The sequence below is a fragment of the Aulonocara stuartgranti genome (genome assembly GCF_965226115.1).
Source record: "Aulonocara stuartgranti genome assembly, chromosome: 3".
Classification (NCBI taxonomy): Eukaryota; Metazoa; Chordata; class Actinopteri; order Cichliformes; family Cichlidae; genus Aulonocara; species Aulonocara stuartgranti.
In genome coordinates, this window is record NC_138941.1 from 10,770,713 (window position 1) to 10,798,352 (window position 27,640).

Here is a 27,640-nt window from a genome sequence, read left to right on the forward strand (position 1 = left end):
TCCTTCATCTTTCTTTCTCCCTTACCTATCCCTCAGTCCCGTCTGTCCCGTCTATTTTCTAGTTTTGACCCTTTCACGCATGAATTATGACAACCTCAATCAGGATTTTGTTCTTAAGTGTTTTTATTCATCTTTAGGCATGAAAAAAGATTTTTGAACTTCATTTAAACGTGTACTTTTCAAAGAGTGTTTTTTACATGTCCAGTTAGGTGGACAACAGGTTTTGACAGGGTATGGAGGGACACATCAGTGTCGAATGTAGTGGTTTATGTGCAAGTATACCATCAACACTGACACAAATACAAGCCTTTGAATAGCTGTAACTGTAGTGACCACTGTGTGTGAAAGAGTTAAGTGATCAGGTTTAAGAGATCAGTGATAAATCTGTGCTGTTGGATCAATAATGAAACAGACTGCTGTTAGAAATAACTCTGATTCTGCTGTTTATATCCTGATCAAATAGATGATAAATTGTTTCAGTGCGTAACTCACAGAAAGAAGCAGAACAGTTCACATCAGGCTGAAACCTCTGCAGTGTCTTCTTGGCTTCGTCTCTAAATTTTAAAGTTCTGTAGTATTTTGTAAGAAACTCCTTTAAATTGTCCTTCAAGTTTGTTTCCAGTTAATTCCTCCATATAAAGAAGAAGAAATGACTTGTGTTTATAAAGGATCTTCCTGTTGTTCCACGTTTGTTGGAGAGAAGTTATGCTTATAAGTTTCCATGTGTAACAGTCGCAATAGTGTGGTGTCTCTTTAAGACAACTTCATGTTTCGTGATGTCACAAGCATGCGCCCTGCCCTCTGTTGTATGAACGCTGCTCGCTTCATGTATGATAAGACAGCAGCCGTTCAGTGTTTCAGTCATAAAAACACTTCCTGTCACTGTGGTGGTTACAGTGACATCATGCAGTTTGTGCTTTGACCTCCAGAGGGCGACAAATCAGCACAGACAGAGAGCTCCATTCAAACTTTGCTGCCATCAGGAATAATTCTTCAAATATAATCATCAGTGTTTGAGCAGTTATGATATCAGGGACAATCTAGACATGTGTGACAATACTGAACATGTCACATGACACACCTCAAACATCATGTGATCCACTCTCAGTCTGCACTTTCATTCATGACTTCATGAATTTATGATCAGTTTACTCCTGAAATATTCAAATGCTGCAGGGTGAAGAACAACAAAGTGCTGACACATGTTTGTGTTTCAAACAAGAAAACCAGCAGAAATAAATCATCTTTGGACAACATGACAGAGATTAGTGAGTTTCCAACTTGCACTTGAATGCAGCACAGACAGATTCTGATGTTCGTGGTTGTAAACGTGTCCTCAAACGCCGCTCTGACTCTTTCCTTCCTGCTCAAAGTTCCTCTTTTCTGAACTTGGTGTTTGTGCCTGACGCTGATCGTCTCCGTGTGGAGCTCCGTGTGAAGGTAACGTTAGCAGTGTGTAATGTTTCCTGGCTAACATCAGCTGTGTGCAGCTCAGTTCCAGCACAAATCTGCCGCTCCATAGTTCACGGTAACGGACTCATGAGGTCGACCGTTAAACGCCCTCCCGCCATTTTGTCTGTGTGCGCGGATGTGTACGTTTTTGTTACCACTGTCATCTCATCAATAGCCTATTGGTAAAAGATCTCTGTTCATAGTTTAGTTGGATTTTAAAACTCTGTAGTTGGACAGTTTTATTTTGGACTGATGCTAAAATTCTTGCTGATTGTTTCTGTCGAGGTTTTGTACTTGACATCCGCCATTTTGGATGTGATAAGCTGTAGAGAGTGCGTCCAAAAAGAGAAACCAGAAAGAGAACCTGTTTTATTAATAACCTCTTGCAAATAGAAGAATATGAAAAAAAACAACAACAAATAGGATAAAACCTTTAAATTACTTGAATTTTTAAAATCACCATCATCTGTTAACACAAATTTGATCATTTCAAATTTTTGTTTTCATTTTCTCTTCCCAGTTACTTCTTTCTCATTCTCTTCATTCTCCTTGTCACCTTACGTCTCACTCCTTAACTGAAGTTATAGTTCTAACATAAGAAGTCCCACCAACGTCCTTTATTTAATCTCTGTGTTGTCACAGTTATTATCATCAGATCAGACATGAGACCCAGACAACAACATAAGTTTACAAGCTAACATCATGTCAGCTAACATTAGACGATAGCATCATAAACTTTAAATTACTTTGCCTCTGATCAACAGTTTGATTACATTCTCACATCACAGGTTTATTTGGGGTGGGGTGGCTGTAGCTCAGGTGGCAGAGCAGGTCAGCCACTAATCAGAAGGTCGGTGGTTCGATCCCAGGCTGCACGCCAAATATCCTTGGGCAAGATACTAACCCTGTGTTTGCCTACTGGTGGTGGTCAGAGGGCCTGGTGGCGCCTGTGTCCGGCAGCCTCGCCTCTGTCAGTGCGCCCCAGGGCAACTGTGGCTACAATGTAGCTTGCTATCGCCTGTGTGTGAATGGGTGGATGACTGAATGTAGTGTAAAGCGCTTTGGGGTCCTATGGACTAGAAAAGCACTATACAAATGCAGGCCATTTACCATTTGCTAAGTGTGAGTCCGCCCACATTAGATCCACTTTTCAGCAGGTGGAATAATTTGTAGTACTGCTGTGTTTAGCAGCATGTTTTGCAAATTACTGCATTTTGTTTGACTTCCTTGTGAAATCCAACCCCCCCAATAAAATTACATAAGGTATAAATAAAAGCCAAATAAAAGAAAGAAAAAATAAATCCCGCCTGGATCTCGGTACCTCCAGGAGCAGCTGGTCAGCTGACCTGGGACTGACACGGTGTGTGGAGATGAAGAAGCTCAGAGAGCTACAGCGGGGCAAGACTGTGAAAGCATTTAAAGACAAACGGCACAAATTTTAAAATGAACTCTAAAAGACACAGGCAGCCAGTGCAGAGAGGCTAGCACGGGGGTTATATGCTCTCTTTTACAAGTTCCTGTTAGGAGTCGTGCAGCAGCATTTTGAACCAGCTGCAGACGTGAGAGCAACGACTGACTGACCCCCACATAAAGTGCGTTGCAGTCCAGGTGGGAAGAAATAAAAGCATGGATCGCTGTTTCAAGATGCTGCTGTGAAAGAAAAGATTTGCCAGTCGCCTTAAATGATGAAAACTGGACTTCACCACTGCTCTGATTTGGTTCTCCAATTTCAAATCACGTCCAACTTAAAACCAAGATCAGTAACAACAGGTTTAAAATAAACTTCCAGGAGTCCCAAATCTACAGAGGACTCGCAGGGACCAGTGGGTCCAAACACCAACAACTTGTTTTCTTTTTATTAAAATTTAAAAAGTTTAGAGCCAACCAAGCTTTAATGTCATCTAGGCATGTCATGAGAGGTTTTATGCAGATGACACCCTTCTGCTTCAGTGGCAAATGAATTTGTCAGTCATCGGCATAACAATGAAATGAGATCCCATGCCTTCTAAAGATGGAACCCAGAGGCAATAAATACAGTAAAACGAGCAATGGCCCTAAAATTGAACCCTGTGGGACGCCGCATGACAGAGGAGCAGAAGATGATTTGGAACCGAGAAGGCTGACAGAGAAAGTTCTGACAAATAACCTAACCAATTGAGTGCAGTGCCACCAACAGTTTTGGGAAGGTTAGTTTTAAAATGTATTCCATTATAGAATACAGAATACATGCCCCAAAATGTCTTCTGTAACGCATTCCATTACATTATTCGATGAGAGTAATGTATTCTGAATACTTTGGATTACTTAACATATTATCATGCTGTTTACAACTACATGATGTTAGGTAATCTTACACGGATGGATTAAGTGGCAGAAACACACACGGGCACAGGATAGTTGTGATGCAAGTTTATATACCAGAATAGGGAATATTTACAAGGAAGGGGGCTATATGCAGTGACAGATAAAAATGTGCCAGGAGAGTAACACCGAAGAGATGAGACGAAGCCGAGGTATGCAGATGACGCACCGGAGCTACCTGACAACGAGGAACAAAACAGAGTTTACGGAGTACCGTTGATAGCCGAAAGTTAAACAAAAGTGGACGGGGAGAGTTGGAGAGCTTACTTGAAACACAAACTACAGCTGCAGCAGTGATCACAGCCTGATGGAACGTAGCTCTCCGTCGCGGATCCACAGTAGCCAACACCAAAAACGAGGCAGGCGAGCAGGCAGCGGAACAGGCTAAAACAAAAGAGAAGCAGGCAAAAAGTGGATCCTTAAAACATGCAGCTCCACAGCGTGGAATCAGCAGATTCAGCTTGCACTAACACGTTACCACTTGTGACAGCAACAATACTCCGACACCAGACGTCCGTGACTCGGCTCCATAAAAGCGCTCACTGATGACGTCCGATGTGCCGCAGGTGTGCCGGAATGCCAAAAAAGGAAACAAAACCCAAACAACAACAATACACCTACCCACCACCTCCTAACACATGAATGTACTATTGCTGTGATTTATTACAGACAACAGAACTTATTGTTTTCGGAGGAAAACACGAACACGGTGTACAGTCGAGTCTTAATAGCTTACTTACAGCTGGGCTCGTCAGGCACTCTTCTTGGCTGCAGTGGTTATTATTATATTTACATGCTTCCAGCTCCCGTTTTTGCTCAATGACAACTCGTACTTTTCCTTTTTCTCCCGCCCTCGCTCACAGACACATAACGGGTATGACAGCCAATTCTCCCTGCAGCACGAACTACACTGCCCATCAGGCTACATTCTTTAGAGCTATACCTGTAGAATTCTGCCTGTTAGCTTAGCACAACAACAACAACAGCAACAACAAAAAGGCGAGCCAACTGTTCACAGCGCCTTCTGGTGGATTTTTTTTGGCATAACAGATGTAAACCAGACCATCTGTCAGCTCTTTGTTACTTCGGAAACATGGATTAAACAATTTCTCTTCCACGACGCAATCCGATAAAAACCGATCTCTTTATCCGTCGGCTTCCTGTGGCTGTCATGCGACTATTGCACTTAATAACACAACAGCTTCTTGCCATTCTTTGTGTGTCTTTTTATCGCTGTGTGACTGTTTTCATGTGAAAGCCTGCTTGCACTAGTACCGCTTGCCACTCGTTCCCAGAATCCTTTGCGCTTTTACCCTGGACTGACGTCACATTTTCAGTCTCTATAATGGCAGTTGTTGATGGATGTGGCTCTGATGCAGCCGTGGTAGCTGCTGATAATCACGATGCTATCAGGTACTGGCAAAAAGGAGGAAATCTGTCTTAGCACATTTGCGCCGCTGTGTGTTTTTGTGGTCTTCTTTTGGAACTATTTCAGTGAGTTTTAGTCGGAGTGCGGTGAAACTTGGTGTTTGGAATCGGTGATAGCTCTGGGAGCTAACTAGCCTTTCTTTAGCCGGTTACATGAAGTCTGTTTGGTTTTGTTTGTTTATGGACTTTTGGGCATTTATGTAACTACTCTTTTAATCATTGCTTGTTTCGTGTGTTTGGTGGTTGTAGAAATGTTTTCTATCAGACTTTAGCAGAGATTTCTGTGGATACCACACATGTCTTTTGCCCCCGGTACGGGAGCGTGGGGCTTATTAAAGTAAATTTGTAAGAATCAGCAATTTATTTAAGCTTTTCTCTCTTTTTCATTTTCTTTTGCTAACTGTGTTTAACAGGAACGTGGTCATTGAGAGCATCACAGTCGGTGCTGCTGTTTCCTGTGTCTGTACAGAGTTTGATCTTCAGCACATGATGTTCGTCTGTCTCTGCATCTGTTTCTCTGACTGCAGCTGTGTTTGGAACATCCAATCCTCCAACACCTCAACTCTGCTGATCCTCTTTGAATCCTGGATCAGGAAGTTGAATATTTGGTCTTTAAGTTTCTGTCTTAAACTCAGTCTTACTTGGAGCTTCATGAGTGCAGCTCCTGTTCAGACAGGTGTTCACAGAGACAGGTATTAATGACCTTCCTGTTCCACATGTGTAAATGTGCACACTGCTGTTTGTGCCACGTGATGCTGCAGGATCTGTTAACATGATGGTAACATCTGTTCTAACATCAGCTGTCACAGAGTGTTTGTCAAATGGCTCTCTGGCTGTTTCCTTCCTGTTCAAAGTTTACTTTCACTTCCTGAACTTTGTGTCTCTGACTGATGCTGATCGTATCCGTGTGAAGCTCCGTGTTGAGGTAATGTTAACAGTGTGTAATGTTTCCTGGCTAACATCAGATGTGTGCAGCTTAGTTCCAGCACAAATTTGCCGCTCCATAGTTCACGGTAACGGACTCACAGCTGGACCAACGAGGCCGAGTGTGTCCGCCATGACCTGTTAGTCTGTGATCAGAGTCTGAATGAGAGGAGCAGAGTTAGCTGATGGTCAGCAGCTGAACTCCGAGTCATTGTTACTTCCTGATGACTGAAGGCAGTTTTTCCTGCCTCCATCAGTCTGTGGAGGAGGTGGAGAGGAGCCCCAGCTCTCCCCTCACTGACTCTCTGTCTGTGGCCTGAGCTTGATGGAGAGACTCTGAGTCTTTATACCCACAGACTCACAGAGAGGTCACAGCTGGTTTGATAGATTATTTATCACAGGTGGAGTTTAGACACAGATTAAACACGTAAACGTCTGATTTTATAAAAACTGCATCACAAAGAGTTGGCTCCGCTCCAACAGGAAGTGACATTTCCACCACAGAGAGTCATGTGACTCAGACTGTTTCCTCCAGCAGACGGCTGCCTGCTAACCAGTGTAGAAACCAATGACTGTATAAAAGATGTACGACGCGACCCCGCCTCCTCCCATTGTGTAAAAATGAAGCCAAAATATCCCGCTTCTGGAGGCTGCCATCTTGCAAATTTGGAGCCAGAGTCTGCGCAGTAGTGACTTGAGGTGGAGCGACTGTGTAACGCTCCCGCCCACACACCCGCTGGACATGACCGCAAACACGCCCCCCTACACTTTCTACGTAGCCCGGCTGCTCGAGTATTTTTGCTGGTTTACCGCGACTGAGAACTCGTCTAATTAAGGTAAATACAACCATGTCACTGTTATGAAAAAGACACACAGCTTATCATCGTATAGTTCTAAAATCACTCTGTTGTTAATTCGTTAGTTAGATTAGCCTCTAGCATACGCACTGTGTTGGAGGCTTGTTGCTAGCTAGTTAGCGATGCTACACACCTGCTACTCTTAATAGTCTTCAACACTTATGTGTTTTTTATTCATTTTTAGACAGCGATGAGATCAGCTGCACACTCCACAGTAGGGCTGCCACAAACGATTATTTTGATAGTCGACTAGTCACCGATTATTTTTGCGATTAGTCGACTAATCAGATCATCATCCATTGGACGTAAAACGTACAGCAGCATCTGCTCTTATATAACTATCATTAGCTTACAGCTTTAAGTGTTTACGGTCTGTGCTAACTAAAAATAAAGACAAGATGATAGTTTATTAAATTTTAATGAAATCTGCAGATTGTTTCGGTGAAGTTTAATAAACTCCTTGCTATCTAAAATATAACAGGACACCGGAGTATATTCTCAGCATCTCACACTTCTGATAATCAGCTGTCTTGAGGTTGAGCTTGAGGTTTATCCAGCTGTGTAAAAACTATAACTTTAATCTCAGCCAAACCGATTTACTCAGGAACAAATAAAATACAAAAAAAGCCAAACAATAACATTTTTAAGTTATCTAAGTGTTTAACCATGTTTAACCTGAGTAGCGAAAGACTGCGGTGGGTTTGAAAACGATTTGCCGGGAGTCCGGTGCTCTCATGGCCCCCGGCTAGCTATCGAGCTAGTGGGTAACAGACGTCTCCGAAAACGTCGGAGCGCTTCTGAAAATATGTGGTGTCTTGATGAACTGAGCAGGTATTTGAGGTTTACACAGCTACATTCTCGCCTGAAAATATGTTAAACGTTTATTTTGTGACCTAGAAAGAATAATAAGAGTAATTTTAAAACTAACTAGCTGCCGCCATTGTTGGAAACTGAGCTGGGTTGCGCTATGAATTCTGGGACAGAGCTACTTCTTCTTCTTCGGGGTTTAACGGCAGCTGGCATCCTTGTACATGCAGTGCTGCCCTCTTCTGTTTCAGTCCGTTATTACACTCTTAAATGCTACTACCGGTACTTATTCCTGCGTCTTTTGGGATCTTACAAAGCTTCAAACGACGCGTCGACTATTAAATCAGTCGTCGACGATTTTGATAGTCGACGTAATCGTGACTAGTCGACTAATCGTGGCAGCCCTACTCCACAGAGGCCCAGAGTTACTGTTAATATCAAAAATATAATACTGTCCTTTGAGATTTTAACATAAGAGTGTAATGGATCTAAAACTGTTTAAATCTCTAGTCTACATCCTGGTAACATGGAGACTTTAAAAACATCAGCAGAACGTTTCAGTAGTGTAGTCTAATTTGTTCTTTTCATTTAATAATAGAGTCCATATTATATCAACAGCTACATTCACCCTGGAGAGAAACTAGTGAGGGAGACCATCAGGACCAAGCTGGGTTTCCTGCGTCCAGAGGTTTGGAGAAACTTCTTCCCTTTCTTTCATCACAGCTCCTGTGCCAGAAGTTCTGTTGACCCACTGAGAGAGTCTTCATTTAAGAAACACCAGGAAGACTGAAGCTCATGTTATTGATTGTTACATCCTGTGAGGCTGTGGGAGTGTGTGGGCGTGGTGTTGTCTTCTCCCTCTCCTCCTCCTTCTTTCTTGCCCCTCCCCTGTCTCTCTCTGCCCCTGCCTTCTCCTTTAGGACACACCTGCTGCTCATCTGCCCTCGTTTACCACCAATTACCCTCAGAGGTGATATAAGCTGGAGAAGAGCAGTGTGGATGTGGGAGAGGCTTCTGGTGGAGTTCCTCTGTGCTGGTTAGTGTGTGATACTGGTCTAGGTATGGGAAACGGCCTGCTTTGTGTGGCTCTTTGTGAGTAGTTCTTAACTGAGTGGTGGTTTCCCTTAAGTATTATTAAGGCCTCCATTATTTTGTTTGGCCTGCCTGGTAATTGTTAATAGCAGCGTTGCTGTCTTTTTCTGTTGAAGCCTTATAGTTGTTTTCTTTTGTTGAAGTGGTCACTATCTCTTTGGGTTGACCTGTCTGATTTATCATTAAAGCAGCGGTGCTGTCTCTTTTTGTTGTTACTATTTACATGATTATTGAGTTAATTGATTATAATAAAGATATATTTTGTGTTAACTACCTCTGCCTGGTGTTCTTTTAATTTCACCCGGATCCAACTGTTACCGTCCCCCACCCTCTTCGCCTAGCTTTTATGTGGGGACGTAACATTGATCAAGCAGGACTCATGATCTTCACCAGCAGCTCCCTCACAGGGAAATCTTCAGCACTCCTTCGTAGGCCCGCCCCAGGAGATGGATAAACCCAGCATTTCATCAACACTGTGATGGAGACCTCTGATTTGTGTAGTGTTATAAATACTTGGATACTCCCCAGAGGCTCCAGGCTTTTACATAAAGATATGATATTCAGTCCTGTAGAAAGTTATATATTTAAAAATATATGATCCTCTCTGGTTACTCTGGTATGAATAACTCTGCATCACTTTATGGTAAATAACACTATCTGCAAAAAGCTGTGAAAGAATTCCAGATCACAAGTCTGTAATTCGACATACAAGTGACGACCTTTGACCTTCATCAGGTTTTATCTAATTGTGTCAGAGAAACTCAAGCGTGCTCTTCATGCAGCTGAGTACATCAAGTGTTTAAAACGGAAGCTGTGCAGGTCTGAGATCAGCAGCTTTGTGAAACACCAAACTGAGGTCCTGTTAATGCTGATATATGTGACACAGTTACAGGTGTGATTAATACTTTTGTTTTTTTTTTTTGTCTTTAACTTTATCAATAAAACAGCTGCAGCTTTCACTACAGCACATGTGGTGCTTTAACCTTTGTACTGTTTGCATCAGTTCATTCTGCAGTTAACATGTGAACATGTTGGATGATCTGTCTGCTGTCACTGGGTGGTGCTGAGGTCTGAATCAGCTCCTGTAATCACAAAGAGAACAGAACCATCACAAACTGAAATATAAAGTTTATCTCAAATCTGAAATAGAGCTGATCCTTCTGTCCTCACACACCCAGGATCTGAAGTTCTTCTCGTACATTTTTTCAGTATTACAGTACACTACAGTACTTTAATCCATAATTCCTGATTAATGAGGAGTTACTGAAGTACAAGCTTTTAAAATTTTTTTTTACTGTCTTTACAGATGTGGCAAGAGACTGAAAACATGCTGTTGTTTGCACATATTTAATATTCAGCTCTGCACAGGAGCTGCAGCTAGGGTTGCCAACCGTCCCTTAAAAAACGGAATCGTCCCGTATTTAGAAACAAAAGTACACGTCCCGTATTGAGCTAATAAGGGACGCACTTTGTCCCGTAATACAGTGAGAATCAAAAGTAGTCTATAAATGTTAATGGAATCAACGCTTTGTTTGAAAACATAATTCCCAGCCCCTCTCCTGCTTCGTGACCAATGAGCTGACAGCACACTTATGACAATTCAGATTAGCACTTATCTCATTGGTCGAGGAAAGGTCGCTTGCGGAGAAAATACCGGAAGACAACAGATGACCACAACAACAAGCATGGCCAACAGGGAAACAAACGCCGACACTGCGGTGCAAGTCTCGGATGACAGTACACCTAAAGCTGGGCAAACACTGTGCGATTTTTTTCAGTATTCAGCTCCTGCTCAAACTGCACGATTGACTCGCAGGGGTTAGAAGTTGGTAGGTCACGATGCAGGGTCTCACACTATACCGCCCGATGCTCTGATGCGACCTGAGTGCTCACACTGTGCGTCCATAAAATGAAGGTTATAACAGAAAATCTGTCGCTCGCTCGCTCTCTCTGTCTTTCACTCACACAGACACACCACCACCATCAACTTTGCTAAATTGCTAATGAAAAACATGATCAGGCAGCTGTGATTGAGCAACAGTGTAAATCCAACTATTTTCACGGTTGTTGTGGTCGTGATAATTTTGTGATGCCACATCGAAAAGGCTCGGATGAGCTTTCCAAAGTTCTACAAGTTGTGCCTCCATCGCTTGTGTCCAGATCACACGCTGCACAGCTGAGCTGCTCCGTCTTTTTCACCGACGTTTACGTGTTTGCGCGTGAGCAGTGTGAGCGGCTGCGGTGACACGTCACGAGCGATTGACTATCGGGAGCTGGTCGTAGGTGTTAATCGTGTCTCATCGTTACCCCACGTATACTACACGATGCACGACGCACGATGAAGGCCAAAATCGGGCCGATCGCCAAAACGGTCGCACGACTCAAAAATTGTCTCAAAATGGGCCAAAAATCGCACAGTGTTATGCTGGGCTTAGAGCAGCAATGTTTGTTTGCTCAGAGAAAGAAAAAAAAAGGCTGCTAAAGTACAGGGAGGAGTGGGAAAAGGAAAACACTGGGCTGGGAAAATGCACGATATACACCTTTAAAGCGCACTGCACTGTGTGCCGACACACTTTTTCCATAGGCATGCTTCTAGTGGTGGGCACATGAAGAACATGAGGGGCGTGAAAGCTCGGGGAACCCTTTACCAATTTTTTGTCCACCAGGCCACGGCAGAAGCAGATATGGTATGTAAACACTGGTTTGTTTTTTTTAAACCCTCTGGTTAAGGTTAATATGGGCAGTGAATATCAGCGCTATGTGGCCAGAAGTGTGATAATATCATTTATTTTGTGTAATAAACAACTGCAAGGATAGATGATAACAAGAAATAGATCATGTTACAGGAAAAAGGATTCTATGTTTCTTTACCTTCTTTTAAATGTACAAAGATGCCCTTTGTCTTCCCTTTGTCTATGGTTAGATTAGTTTAGAATTATCCTTTTAGACTTTCTCAGCAAAGACATACTGTTTTGGGACATATTGTTTTAGATTGTTTTATCTCTCACAGCTCTCTGCTGACGAGACTAGCGCCACATATGGAGTTGTTTATTTTATCTGTTTTGTATTTTCTTATCCTGTTCTCACTGTGTTTCCTATAAAAAAGTGCCAAGCCTCTGTTCACGGGGTGAGTTGTTCTGAACAGCTTACCCGTGCGCACGTTAAAGCATAAAAAGTAATCTTGTCTCATTGTGTCTTTATTTCTCCTGGGTCTTTTACAGAGTTTTCCCCCAACATTTCTTGGTCCTTCGAGAGCCGGAGCGCCTCCATCGTGTCCCATCTCCGTGACCAGTCCACGTTGTTCGTCTGTCGACAGCTCACACACCAGGTGTGTGATAAAAGTCCAAGAGCGTTTAAATTCGGGTCTTGGCCAACGTCTTAGAAAGCGACCCACGGTGGTGGGGCCCGATCGAGGTGGACCAGACCAGGTAGATATAGACACACTGACACAATTTTGCGTAAAAGCGTATTTTAAATTCAGGTAATTTAAAATAGCGGAAGTAGCTCGTCGACTGGTAGCTTGGAGCTCGTCGACTGGAAGCTCCCCACCTTTGTGGGTTAGGTTTGAAGTAGCTCGTCGACTGGTAGCTTGGAGCTCGTCGACTGGAAGCTCCCCACCTTTGTGGGTTAGGTTTGGAGCTCTGGGTAGCTCCCCCAGCTGGGTCTAGGGAATAAGTAGCTCGTCTACAGAAAGACTGGCAGCTCCCCTTATGATAAGGGTTCCGATCGCGCGAATAGGTGTGAATGTGAATGTGTGTGTGTGTATTGTTTTAATTAACGGAGCAAGCTGAATTTTCACGGTCCAATAAGAGACTGAGCTGCTCCTACTGTGTTTTTCTTTTACTGCTATTCACTGACGTGCTGGTGAGTTGAGAGAACGGTCGAGTTCCGCCTCGTAAAGTTCACACCGCTTTCGGAACTAGTCCGAAAGTAGAAGGGCGTGTGAGCAACCACTCTCGTCTCTAATACCAGCGAAGGTGATAGCAGCTGTATCGTGTATATATTACTTAAACAAAAATAAGTAAATACATAAATAAGATGGGTAATCAAGCAAGTGAAATTAAAACTCATTCCTGCTGACGAGCAGTGGTGAGAAAAGAAAAGTCCAGACGCCGGACAAAAACAGAGAGAGATTTAAGAAAACAAAATATAAACAGTCAGAAGAACAGAACTCAACTGCCAGTTTAGTAAAACCAGACGACGAGACACTGTGCAGTTCCCACAATCCTTTTAGTAAACCATCACTCACTCCTGCAGCCGCATCTGCAGCAACACCCATATCAGGAAGAACATAATAATCCCTTATTAAGTGAAAACTAGAGATCAAAGTAGTTTGAGGTAGTTTAAAAGGGTTGAAAACAGACCCCACTGAGTAGATATAAATATAAAAAGTACGAAATAAAGATAAACAAAGGGAAAATTACAGTAAAAATTATCTTTAGAGTATTTGAAATTAATAATAGCAAGGATAACAACCTGTAAAGTGATATTGACAATGAAACACAGTTGGCATGATGACGACCATGCCCACAATGTATAAAATGAATATAAAGCAAATAATTCACACGAAAATATTTTAATAACATAAATAAAGTATATTAAGGCTGTGTCACTGTTCAGCCAAGGACAGTGTGCGAAAAAGTAACTGTCTCCATCCTGGGAAAAGGATGATTCTGCAGGTCATCTGAAGCCCTTGATGGATACAAAATAAAATATAAATATTATAATAGAACTGCCTGGTCCACCATGCAACAGAGAGAACAAATGTGACCGCAGATTGGATGAACTCTAAATTATCTGTTTGCTGAATAAGATGATCCTAACTATCAAATTGGCTCAGTAGTAGTATAGTGGTACACACTGATAAAATATTATAATATGCTATTGCTGTTATATAAGACAAAGAGGATAATATTAACAATGACATAATATTAATATGAAGAGGCACCTTAATCGGTTATGATGTGAGGTGGATAATTGTTAAGCAGTAGTCTGCATCAAGCTTAAGGTTTGCTGAAACTCAGTGTAATGACATGTGAGATGAAGACAATACAGAGAATAACTAAACCAATGAAGTGCATAGAGGCACTTGACCAGCTTGAAACCTATCATTCTAGAATGACACATTGCTGAGATATAGAGCACACCTATAATAACAACCAATAAGCAAAACCCTGTAGACAACAGCTACAACTACAGGATTGAGAAGCTGAATTAAATATGTAGACACTGCTAAGCTGATGAGCATGTTCCACATTTTTCTTTTCTTTTTATTTATTTCTTTTAGAGCAGAAGCTGCTGTAACACACCCAAAGAAAGACTCTAGGTCTGACCAACCGTCTCAGTCGTGGGCAAAAAGATGACAGTCAATAAAATTCTAAAAGATAATTTATTGACGAAAAATATATCAAGAGATAAAAGATAAAACAGTCCAGTGTCCCACTTATGAATTGTATAAAAACACACAGTCCCAAGGCCAGAGCCAGCTATGCCACACAGCCAAGTTGCACTCCACATGTTGCCTTTAACAGGGTTAGAAGTCGTCCTTGGAGACCCACCACCCTGCAAGCATATAGTCAGTGGTCACTCAAGCCTCTGCAACCCAGCTGCCTTTAGGCTGTGGCATATAATAGGCCCTGGACTGCACAGAGAGACAATAGGGCAAAACCCATCCATCCCAAACATATCTGATTTCATCACATTACATAACTGCACAGAGAGACAAAATGAAACAGCAGTGTGGGCTATAAGTAGACCAGTGTATCAGTGCAATCAAGTACACCTGCCTCTAATTAGTCAAACCCCATTCCAGCCATTGGCTCACCAAAAATGTGACACACACAAAACCACTCCCAACCCAGTGCAACTTCACACAATAATATGGAGCTGAATTCACACAGGCACATTAGTCTACCATGTTACAAGCTGCATGCTATTAAAAGCCAACATATGCAGACTTCTGCCTTGTTCGGGTGGCAGCATTTTTCTTTTTCTTTTGTGTCCTGACACGTTTATGTTTTTGTTTTTGTGTGATTATTTTGTTGGTTTTGGAAACAAACTTGTGACAATACTTGAGAATCACAGTGACACATACTGATTAGGCATATGACTGAAAAATGCCTAGGTTTAGAGCTGTGAGCTATGAGCTGTGAGCAATGCAAAGTTAAATATATATATATATATATGTATAAATGGGAAACAACCCTAACTTGAAAGTTTGAAATGTGTGAGATCCATGATTTGTTTGAAAAACTAGAAATTATTTAAAACTGCCTTAAGTGAAAATGTAGTGTTGCACCTATTCTCCCAAACCAAGACAAAAAAAAGAAGAAGCATTCTGTAACTTAAAAATAAGGCTGACGTGTTGACAATAGACTAAAACACTAATCCGCAGGTGGCTATCAGGAACAGAGAGGCGAGCAAAGTCACAGACACCAAGGCTGCAGACAGCCACGCAGAAACAGCAGATAACATAGAGACAACGCCTGCTAGAACCGTGGAGAGGAAGGTCACTTCCCACGAGATTGTAGGAGGAGGCCACAGAGAAATAATGCAAAACAGTTTCGAGGCAGCCACTTAAGAACCTACAGTTTTCAAAGGACAAATTAGTTGTAAAGTCAGCTGCAGGCCACACAACTGTACAACAATTAACTGCCTCTTTAGAACTAGTACATACAGCAAGTGGCCGCAGGTGATTTATTAAATGCATATATGACCCGTCGTGTCCAGTAAATTTGCTAGGTAGAGAGACGCTCTGACAAAACATAAGATAGCAGTCATGCCATTCTTTTCTGGTATTACACCTGATTGCATGCTAAATGACACCCGCCACATCCACTTTCCAGAAACCAACCGAGTATCACAGCATTCTGAGATTTAAACAAACTCCAGGCCCAGATCCACCTTATGATCAGCAAGTGTGGAAGCTAGGAGAACAGCATTTGACCTTACAGCACAGGCCGAAATTGTGTAGGTTACGCAGTAACCACAGATAGTAAAATAATAGAAGCAAAACCACTTTCTTCTTCATGTTCTGCACAGAGCGCTCAGCTGATAGCTGTGATACGCGAAAGCTAAATACACAAAGACAAACTAATAAACATACATACAGACAGCCAGTATGTTTTCTCTGCTGTGCATCATTTTGCAAAAAACTTTGACGAAAACAGAGGAATGATTAGACTAACCGGAAAACCGGTTCAGCATGCCAGCCTGCTCCAACGCCTACTGACTGTAATACATTTACCACAACAACTCGCATTGTGTAAATGTGCAGCACACAAAACTGATGGCTCTTTCATTACTACAGGCAACAATTTTGCAGACAGAGCAGCAAAACAGGCGGCACAAAAGACAAACATCACATTGATGGCAGTAAACACACATCAGATTCCACTGGATGTGTTACAAAATGAACAAAAAGCAGCAAGCACAGCAGAGCAGGCAAAATGGCTAAAACACGGTGCAGTTCTGACAAACGACTTAATGATGTGTTATGGCAAGCCAGTGTTGCCAAAATTCCTCCACAAAATGGCGGCATTAGTGACTCATGGCTGTACGCATTTGTCATCGGGGGGGACTGACCAGTATTGTCAACTCTCATTTCTACACTGTAAATTCTACACTGTAAATTTTGAAACTTCAGCAAAACAATTTGTCAGAACGTGCATGACGTGTCAAAAATATAATGCTCAGGGAAACCTGAGACCACACAATCCATATGGACTTTATTGAGCTAAATGAATGCCAAGGGTAAAAATACACCCTAGTGGTTATAGATGTATTCTCAAAGTGGCCAGAAATCTACCCAGTGAAAAAGGCAGATACAATTTCAGTAGCAAAATGTATGTCTAAGTTGTAGGAAAATAAAGAGATGATTGTAAATAACGAAGAACGTAATGATGTCTATCAAGTGTCTTGCAGATCACAGCCCGGTGACTGGGTTCTGATCAAAGTGCTCCAAAGGAAAAACTGGAGCTTGCAAAATAGCGGAACGACCATCTTGCATCCATCAGAGCCAGTAAGTGAAGCCATCTAAACACAGCTGACACAGGCTCGCCCAATTGCCGTGATCTCGCCCGGTGGAGGGGTCAGCTTTCCTGGCCGGGGGGTCTACTCACGACAGGAGGGTGTGTCCCGTCGTCATGAGGTGGTGGCTCTTAATAACTGCAGCGGCCCTGACCCTGGCCGGGCTCCTCATCTTTGCTTCCGTGAGGGACAACAAGTCACGCTATGTGGAGAAAAGGCAGACACTGTATGACAAAGGAAAGTACACTAAGTTTCCCCATGGCTACGCTACTAACTTCTGGTGGCAGTTTATGAACACTACAGCTCACTGGAATAATAAAACTGACTGCTATGCATGTACCCATATGCCCCTATCCTCGCAGACGTCTGGCCTGTGGCCGTACAGCATACCTGAAGATCGCAGTTGGTGCCTGTTGGGCCTGGCAACACATCCAGGCTACGGTACTCTTTGGTCCAAGGCCAACTACAGCATCCCAGCAAAAGCAACCTGGAGGTCATCGTCACCCACAAATGTGAACTGTTCCGGACAGACCTACCTACTGACCTGGCCCCAAGTCTCAGACCCACTGCCTGATGTAATTCTACTGAACAAACTGAACGCAGCACAACTGCCAGTATGTGTGATGAACAATGGATCGCGGGCAGTGGGGGAGCTGCCTACTCACCTATCTACCGGATGACACTACAAACAAAGACTCAGTACCAGACAGGATGTGCACGGACGGCACCAAGCAGTAAAGGAACCAGAGTTTCGCATCTGAGGAGGAGTGAAATTCTTACAGAGCTTGATCCCCGGCATTGGAGCTGCCGAGGTGCGGGATCATGTGGAGATCAACCGATATGCTCTGCTACGACACATCAACTTTGACAAAGACCCTGGGACCGGCCTTAGCAGGAGAACAGAAGGCCATCAGAACGATGGTGCTGCAGAACAGACTGACACTAGACCTGCTAACAGCATCACAAGGAGGAGTTTGCAAGCTCATAGGGGAGACATGTTGCACTTTTATCCCTGATGGATACGAAGCTGGAGGAGACATTTATGAAGCTTTGCAGAATTTGACCATTCTGCAAAAATATGTCACTGACCACACACCTGGAGCAGCTACAGCACAAGGCTGGCTGGACTGGCTGGACTGGCTGTTCGGCGGTTCATGGCTGGCTGCTGTAGCAAAGCCGTTTGTCCTTCTAGGTCTCATCATGATAGCACTGCTCATATTAGTGTTGTGTGTATTGCCATGCCTAAGAGTAATGATTTCAAAGATGATAACAACTACAATGACTGCTTATGTTGCCGTGCCTCAAGAAGAACAGCATCCCGTTGCTATTCTGTTAGAGGAACTTGTAATAACTGCTAATGAATGACGTGGTGATTAAAAATGACTTGTCAAGTGATCATGCACTGATTAACACATTAGTAGTTTATGCAGGTACAATATGAGGTTTTCATCCTTTTATTTTTTGTAGTTTTCATTTTAAATATAAGGTTTTCATCCTTTTAGTTTTTGTAGTTTTCATTTTGTTGGTGGAAAACTCTGTTAAAGACCCAGGAGAAATAAAGACACAATGAGACAAAGTTACTTTCTTAATCAAACGTGTACACGGGTGAGCTGCGAACAACAACTCACGTCGTGAACAGAGGCTTGGCACTTTTTATAGGAAACACAGTGAGAACAGGATAAGAAAATACAAAACAGATAAAATAAACAACTCCATATGTGGCGCTAGTCTCGTCAGCAGAGAGCTGGGAGAAAGCTGTGAGAGATAAAACAATCTAAAACAATATGTCCCAAAACAGTATGTCTTTGCTGAGAAAGTCTAAAAGGATAATTCTAAACTAATCTAACCATAGACAAAGGGAAGACAAAGGGCATCTTTGTACATTTAAAAGAAGGTAAAGAAACATAGAATCATTTTTCCTGTAACATTCCCTCCTGTTTTAACTTATTTTAAATGTATACAACAATTGTCTGTGAAGGTTATTTATTAAGTATCTTAAGCAATTTTTTAATTTTCAAAATGTCAGCATAGCAGAAATGTAAATCATGTGGTCTAAAGAATAAAACAAATAAAATAATAAAAAGAACAAAGAAAATCATAGTAAATGAAAATTATAGTAAATGAAATAACAAGAGGAATAATCAAGAGAAAATAATAAAACTAAACTACAAAAAATAAAGGATAAAAACCTTATATTTAAAACGAAAACTACAAAAAATAAAAGGATGAAAATCTTATATTGTACCTGCATAAACTACTAATGTGTTAATCAGTGCATGATCACTTGACAAGTCATTTTTAATCACCACGTCATTCATTAGCAGTTATTACAAGTTCTCCTCTAACAGAATAGCAACGGGATGCTGTTCTTCTTGAGGCATGGCAACATAAGCAGTCATTGTAGTTGTTATCATCTTTGAAATCATTACTCTTAGGCATGGCAACACACACAACACTAATATGAGCAGTGCTATCATGATGAGACCTAGAAGGACAAACGGCTTTGCTACAGCAGCCAGCCATGAACCGCCGAACAGCCAGTCCAGCCAGTCCAGCCAGCCTTGTGCTGTAGCTGCTCCAGGTGTGTGGTCAGTGACATATTTTTGCAGAACGGTCAAATTCTGCAAAGCTTCATAAATGTCTCCTCCAGCTTCGTATCCATCAGGGATAAAAGTGCAATATGTCTCCCCGATCAGCTTGCAAACTCCTCCTTGTGATGCTGTTAGCAGGTCTAGTGTCAGTCTGTTCTGCAGCACCATCGTTCTGATGGCCTTCTGTTCTCCTGTTAAGGCCGTTCCCAGGGCCTTAGTTAAGTTGATGTGTCGTAGCAGAGCATATCGGTTGATCTCCACGTGATCCCGCACCTCGGCAGCTCCAATGCCGGGGATCAAGCTCTGTAAGAATTTCACTCCTCCTCAGATGCGAAACTCTGGTTCCTTTACTGCTTGGTGCCGTCCGTGCACATCCTGTCTGGTACTGAGTCTTTGTTTGTAGTGGCATTCGGTAGCTGTAGTCGGAGCGACAGTTTAGGCCCATCAGCGTCGTGTTACTGGCACAGGTGGCGTTGATTGAACAGGCCATACACTTCCTCTCGTTCCTTGGTGGGCAGAAAGTGTATATGTGCTTACATAGGTGAGTAGGCAGCTCCCCCACTGCCCGCGATCCATTGTTCATCACGCATACTGGCAGTTGTGCTGCGTTCAGTTTGTTCAGTAGAATTACATCAGGCAGTGGGTCTGAGACTTGGGGCCAGGTCAGTAGGTAGGTCTGTCCGGAACAGTGCACATTCGTGAGTGATGATGACCTCCAGGTTGCTTTCGCTGGGATGCTGTAGTTGGCCTTGGACCAAAGAGTACCGTAGCCTGGATGTGTTGCCAGGCCCAACAGACACCAACTGCGATCTTCAGGTATGCTGTACGGCCACAGGCCAGACGTCTGTGAGGATAGGGGCATATGGGTACATGCATAGCAGTCAGTTTTATTATTCCAGTGAGCTGTAGTGTTCATAAACTGCCACCAGAAATTAGTGTCGTAGCCATGGGGAAACTTAGTGTACTTTCCTTTGTCATACATTGTCTGCCTTTTCTTCATATAGCGTGACTTGTTGTCCCTCACGGAAGCAAAGATGAGGAGCCCGGCCAGGGTCAGGGCCGCTGCAGTTATTAGGAGCCACCACCTCATGACGACGGAACACACCCTCCTGTCGCGAGTAGACCCCCCGGCCAGGAAAGCTGACCCCTCCACCGGGCGAGATCACGGCAATTGGGCGAGCCTGTGTCAGCTGTGTTTAGATGGCTTCACTTACTGGCTCTGATGGATGCAAGATGGTCGTTCCGCTATTTTGCAAGCTCCAGTTTTTCCTTTGGAGCACTTTGATCAGAACCCAGTCACCGGGCTGTGATCTGCAAGACACTTGATAGACATCATTAAGTTCTTCGTTATTTACAATCATCTCTTTATTTTCCTACAACTTAGACATACATTTTGCTACTGAAATTGTATCTGCCTTTTTCACTGGGTAGATTTCTGGCCACTTTGAGAATACATCTATAACCACTAGGGCGTATTTTTACCCTTGGCATTCATTTAGCTCAATAAAGTCCATATGGATTGTGTGAAAAAGATAAGGTGGTGTGGGAAAACGGCCTCTTTTATATTATATTTTTGACACGTCATGCACGTTCTGACAAATTGTTTTGCTGAGGTTTCAAAATTTACAGTGTAGAATTTACAGTGTAGAAATGAGAGTCGACAATACTGGTCAGTCCCCCCCGTTGACAAATGCGTACAGCCATGAGTCACTAATGCCGCCATTTTGTGGAGGAATTTTGGCAACACTGGCTTGCCATAACACATCATTAAGTCGTTTGTCAGAACTGCACCGTGTTTTAGCCATTTTGCCTGCTCTGCTGTGCTTGCTGCTTTTGTTCATTTTTCAACACATCCAGTGGAATCTGATGTGTGTTTACTGCCATCAATGTGATGTTTGTCTTTTGTGCCGCCTATTTTGCTGCTCTGTCAGCAAAGTTGTTGCCTGTAGTAATGAAAGAGTCAGTAGGCGTTGTAAGAGGTTGGCATGCTGAACCGGTTTTCCAGTTGGTGTAATCATTCCTCTGTTAGGCCAAATTTTTTGCAAAATGATGCACAGCAGAGAAAACATACTGGCTGTCTGTATGTATGTTTATTAGTTTGTCTTTGTGTATTTAGCTTTCGCGTATCACAGCTATCAGCTGAGCGCTCTGTGCAGGACATGAAGAAGAAAGTGGTTTTGCTTCTATTATTTTACTATCTGTGGTTACTGCGTAACCTACACAATTTCGGCCTGTGCTGTAAGGTCAAATGCTGTTCTCCTAGCTTCCACACTTGCTGATCATAAGGTGGATCTGGGCCTGGGGTTTGTTTAAATCTCAGAATGCTGTGATACTCGGTTGGTTTCTGGAAAGTGGATGTGGCGGGTGTCACTTAGCATGCACTCAGGTGTAATACCAGAAAAGAATGGCATGACTGCTATCTTAAGTTTTGTCAGAATTTACTGGACACGACGGGTCATATATGCATTTAATAAATCACCTGCGGCCACTTGCTGTACTAGTTCTAAAGGGGCAGTTAATTGTTGTACAGTTGTGTGGCCTGAATGCTGACTTTACAACTAATTTGTCCTTTGAAAACTGTAGGTTCTTAAGTGGCTGCCTCGAAACTGTTTTGCATTATTTCTCTGTGGCCTCCTCCTACAATCTCGTGGGAAGTGACCTTCCTCTCCACGGTTCTAGCAGGCGTTGTCTCTATGTTATCTGCTGTTTCTGCGTGGCTGTCTGCAGCATTGGTGTCTGTGACTTTGCTCGCCTCTCTGTTCCTGATAGCCACCTGCGGATTAGTGTTTTAGTCTATTGTCAACAGTCAGCCTTATTTTTAAGTTACAGAATGCTTCTTCTTTTTTTTTTCTTTTTTTTTTGTCTTGGTTTGGGAGAATAGGTGCAACACTACATTTTCACTTAAGGCAGTTTTGAATAATTTCTAGTTTTTCAAACAATTCATGGATCTCACATTTATACATATTTAACTTTGCATTGCTCACAGCTCATAGCTCACAGCTCTAAACCTAGGCATTTTTCAATCATATGCCTAATCACTATGTGTCACTGTGATTCTCAAGTATTGTCACAAGTTCGTTTAAATTCGTTTCCAAAACCAACAAAATAATCAAACAAAAACAAAAAACATAAACGTGTCAGGACACAAAAGAAAAAGAAAAAAATGCTGCCACCCGAACAAGGCAGAAGTCTGCATATGTTGGCTTTTAATAGCATGCAGCTTGTAACATGGTAGACTAATGTGCCTGTGTGAATTCAGCTCCATATTATTGTGTGAAGTTGCACTGGGTTGGGAGTGGTTTTGTGTGTGTCACATTTTTGGTGAGCCAATGGCTGGAATGGGGTTTGACTAATTAGAGGCAGGTGTACTTGATTGCACTGATACACTGGTCTACTTATAGCCCACACTGCTGTTTCATTTTGTCTCTCTGTGCAGTTATGTAATGTGATGAAATCAGATATGTTTGGGATGGATGGGTTTTGCCCTATTGTCTCTCTGTGCAGTCCAGGGCCTATTATATGCCACAGCCTAAAGGCAGCAGGGTTGCAGAGGCTTGAGTGACCACTGACTATATGCTTGCAGGGTGGTGGGTCTCCAAGGACGACTTCTAACCCTGTTAAAGGCAACATGTGGAGTGCAACTTGGCTGTGTGGCATAGCTGGCTCTGGCCTTGGGACTGTGTGTTTTTATACAATTCATAAGTGGGACACTGGACTGTTTTATCTTTTATCTCTTGATATATTTTTCGTCAATAAATTATCTTTTAGAATTTTATTGACTGTCATCTTTTTGCCCACGACTGAGACGGTTGGTCAGACCTAGAGTCTTTCTTTGGGTGTGTTACAGCAGCTTCTGCTCTAAAAGAAATAAATAAAAAGAAAAGAAAAATGTGGAACATGCTCATCAGCTTAGCAGTGTCTACATATTTAATTCAGCTTCTCAATCCTGTAGTTGTAGCTGTTGTCTACAGGGTTTTGCTTATTGGTTGTTATTATAGGTGTGCTCTATATCTCAGCAATGTGTCATGCTAGAATGATAGGTTTCAAGCTGGTCAAGTGCCTCTATGCACTTCATTGGTTTAGTTATTCTCTGTATTGTCTTCATCTCACATGTCATTACACTGAGTTTCAGCAAACCTTAAGCTTGATGCAGACTACTGCTTAACAATTATCCACCTCACATCATAACCGATTAAGGTGCCTCTTCATATTAATATTATGTCATTGTTAATATTATCCTCTTTGTTTTATATAACAGCAATAGCATATTATAATATTTTATCAGTGTGTACCATTATACTACTACTGAGCCAATTTGATAGTTAGGATCATCTTATTCAGCAAACAGATAATTTAGAATTCATCCAATCTGCGGTCACATTTGTTCTCTCTGTTGCATGGTGGACCAGGCAGTTCTATTATATTATTTATATTTTATTTTGTATCCATCAAGGGCTTCAGATGACCTGCAGAATCATCCTTTTCCCAGGATGGAGACAGTTACTTTTTCGCACACTGTCCTTAGCTGAACAGTGACATAGCCTTAATATACCTTATTTATTTTATTAAAATATTTAAAATGTGTTACAGGAAAAATGATTCTATGTTTCTTTACCTTCTTTTAAATGTACAAAGATGCCCTTTGTCTTCCCTTTGTCTATGGTTAGATTAGTTTAGAATTATCCTTTTAGACTTTCTCAGCAAAGACATACTGTTTTGGGACATATTGTTTTAGATTGTTTTATCTCTCACAGCTCTCTGCTGACGAGACTAGCGCCACATATGGAGTTGTTTATTTTATCTGTTTTGTATTTTCTTATCCTGTTCTCACTGTGTTTCCTATAAAGAGTGCCAAGCCTCTGTACACGTGAGTTGTTCTGAACAGCTTACCCGTGCGCACGTTAAAGCATAAAAAGTAATCTTGTCTCATTGTGTCTTTATTTCTCCTGGGTCTTTTACAGAGTTTTCCCCCAACAGATGACTAATACATAAAAGTAATACATAGATGAATAATGATGATGAGTTAAGATGCGTAATCATGGGAACAAGCGGGTTTACAAACGGGAGCAGCTGATTAGCATTAGAAAAGCTGAAATAATACCTCAACTGAAGCCAATTGTACTAAATGCACTATATGTGCACTGTTACAAGAATATTTTTCGTTCTATTGCTTTCTATTAATTTATATAATTTTAAGTTAAGCAGGACAGAGTTCTTTTAAAGAAAGATTTACTTATATTCTCAAAAGTTAAGCATGACAGGCTTCTGTTTAAGAAAGAGACCTGTTTTATTGTGTTAATGTTGTCATTTTGAGCTAAAAATAAATGGCTAAATGATCATTTGTTTCCCATATGTTCATATCACAAAGAATATGCATCTGCTTAAATCAAATTCAAGTCAAATAGTTAAAAAATAATTTCACACACAAAAAAAAGAGCTACCACACTGGGAAGGGTGAAGACAACTGGGTTGCCTGGCCCTTGCCACGAGGTGTCCCTTATTTATTTTTCAGGGAGTTGGCAACCCTAGCTGCAGCAGAGTGCAGCCTGTTGCTTTTACAGTGTAATACTTGTAATAAAAGTACAGTAACAGTAATTAGTGACTGAGCAGCCTGGGGCGTTTCTCTTGATTTCTTTAGTAAATTCATTCACCTGCACAGCTAAACGAACCCTGACAGCCGAGTGCTCATCTTAGCTAGCTAGGTCTCTGGAGCTAGCTAAGGACGGTAGTTACGGATTAGCGTACAAACATGTTTAACTTACCGAAAAAGAGCAGCGGGGCCTCGGGTCCTTCTGTCGGGTAGTCCAGTTTACTGAAGAACACCTCAGGCTGTCAGGTTAAAACACTTGGTCATGTTTTCGTAGCATAAACGCTGGCCCTCCTCTCAGAGCCTACGCTCTATCTGCTATTCCCGAACAGAGACACGCAAGTTTCTCCGTGACTGCAGCTGTCAGTCAAAGCTGCTATGATGACATTTCACCCCAATTTAACATCACCATGGTAGGAATTAGAATCAAACTTATGGGAAAGGAGACCCCTTGAACATCAAGCATCATCAGCGTGATGAGAACTATTGAAAACAAAAGAAAGAATCTTTGGAAAAAAAATTATCTAAGGAGACTTAATTTATTTTTTAGTCTGACCCCAGTGAAAAGTGCTTGAAAGTGTAACTGTATTTCATTCACCACAAATAACTATCTGATTGAATAGTTTTCTTGTCAGATAGAGAAATAAAATGAAGCTGCCTTGTGTCTGTTTCAACGTGTGACCCCGCCCCTCCGTCGGACAGTCGGGGATGAGTGCGCTAACATACCTGTAGGTCGCTGTTTTAATGAGTGTGTGATGGAAAACAACATGAGCGGAGTTTGCACTCTCTAGTCGCATGATAGATGAGTCCTAGTAAATAATTTTCCAGTACGTGTATGTTACACACGCTATTTTTTAAAATTATGATTATTATTTTGCTAGCTATCAAACTCGCTGTAGAAATGATTGAAATGCACTGAGTGTGATGCAGTATGGCAGCGCTATTATGGAATATGCTGTGAACTTAGCTAACATTGCTTAGCAGTAATATGAGTTAATTTACTCAAGTGAAAGCTTTAAACATTAGCCCAATACATAACTAGCTAACTTAAGGCTTTCTGATTAACCCTCTGGGGTCGACGGACCCAGAGTCTCCATTTCAACTTGGGTCGAACATGCGGACTTCAAACTATATACCAGTTTTTAAATTGTGTTGATAGGCCACGTAAAACTGATGTTTTTTCTGAATAAAACTGGCGTTTCCTCCGGGAAGAAACGGTTAAAACGGCGTTTTCTAAGGAGAGCGCTAGCAAACACGCTTTGCTTGTGAGTGAAAAAAGAAAAAGAAAAAACACTCCTTCCCTATTGGTGGAAAAATGTACCATGTCGACCAATCAAAAAATGATATGTCAAAATGTGGCATTTGGTTGTTTGGGAAGAGGCGGAGGTTTTAGGAGCGAGAAAGAGACAGTTTTGAGACATGAGAAATTTCTGACATTTTCCGTGTTTGGAGTGTGTTGACGTTGTTTTGTTTTGTGTGTCAGTTCTACTAGTGAATGTCACATTTGCTGCCTTAAAGCCACCAAAGGCAGGTTGCAGTGTAAACGCTGACACAGCTGCTGTCAGACCTGCAGGTTTATCCCTGTGCTGTTCTCCTCTGTGTCACAGTGACACAAACTATTTTTTGGAGTTGCATAAATCATTTGTATGTCTTCTTCTTTGATGCAGAACAGCTGATTGTTCTGTACATAGTTTTGAATGGTTAAAAACGTCTGAGCCTCGGCTGCATTTTTAGGTAAATAGTACCAAATAACTTTGTTGTTTGCAAAACTTGTGCATATTTTTTAAAAATGTACAATTTCTATTTGCATTTCAAGTTATGAAAATGATTCGTTAAACATGTTTGTGGTTTTTACAGTCAAAAATATCACTTTCTGCTCGTATTTTAAATTTCGTCTGAATTTAGATAAATTGTGCTGACACATTATGTCAAAATGAGTAAATAACAGATTGGCAAGAGAAACAGTTTTTAAAGGTGAAATATAGAGAACAAATCAAAAGTAGTCAAAAACGGCCAATTATACCCTGGACCCCAGAGGGTTAAAGGCTAAAAGCAAAGTTTTCGCCATTTACTGTTTATATTTGTGTGTATTGCTGCAGCTTTTTTGAGTATTAACTTGGTGCCTTTGGGTGAAATAACGGTAATATGAGTGATCCATATGGTCACAAAGAATAGCCTCTTGTTTCTGTGCTACCAAAGTTTCATTCAAACTGTGTTTGTGGTCAGCACCGACACATCAAACTACTTAAAGATTATAAATGTCTTCAAGCTCACACTGAGGCCTGTGGGGCACAATCAGCCACAGAGACAGTTCACACATTTATATGAATATTTCATACTTTAAGTCTTCCTGATTATTTAAGTGGGATGAACAACATACATTGGAATTGTATATAATAATATCACAGATGATAAATTAAATAGATTTTAAGTAGATGCTTGTGCATTCTTAAAGTCGTATATGTTGAATTGAACTATGTGATCTGTTCAAAGCCTCCCAGTCAGTGCTGTTC

At 41.8% G+C, this 27,640-nt stretch overlaps 2 protein-coding genes across 5 annotated transcripts in view; one reads left to right on the plus strand and one right to left on the minus strand.

Annotated features, from left to right (window-relative positions):
* The window catches only part of LOC309702186 (protein NLRC3-like), a 374,484-nt gene that overhangs the window by 138,345 nt on the left and 208,499 nt on the right, over positions 1-27,640 (plus strand). The window contains exon 1 of one of the 4 annotated variants that reach the window (XM_082526672.1): positions 1,329-1,440. The exons of 2 other annotated variants lie outside the window; for them this stretch is intronic. The gene's annotated coding sequence lies outside the window, so the exon portion shown is untranslated. Of the gene's footprint in view, positions 1-1,328; positions 1,441-6,109; positions 6,179-27,640 lie in introns of those variants that run through there. One more of the 4 variants, XM_082526673.1, reaches the window with a different exon arrangement.
* Positions 1-27,640, minus strand: part of LOC309702377 (uncharacterized protein) — a 202,004-nt gene that overhangs the window by 89,189 nt on the left and 85,175 nt on the right. The gene's annotated exons all lie outside the window — the stretch shown is intronic.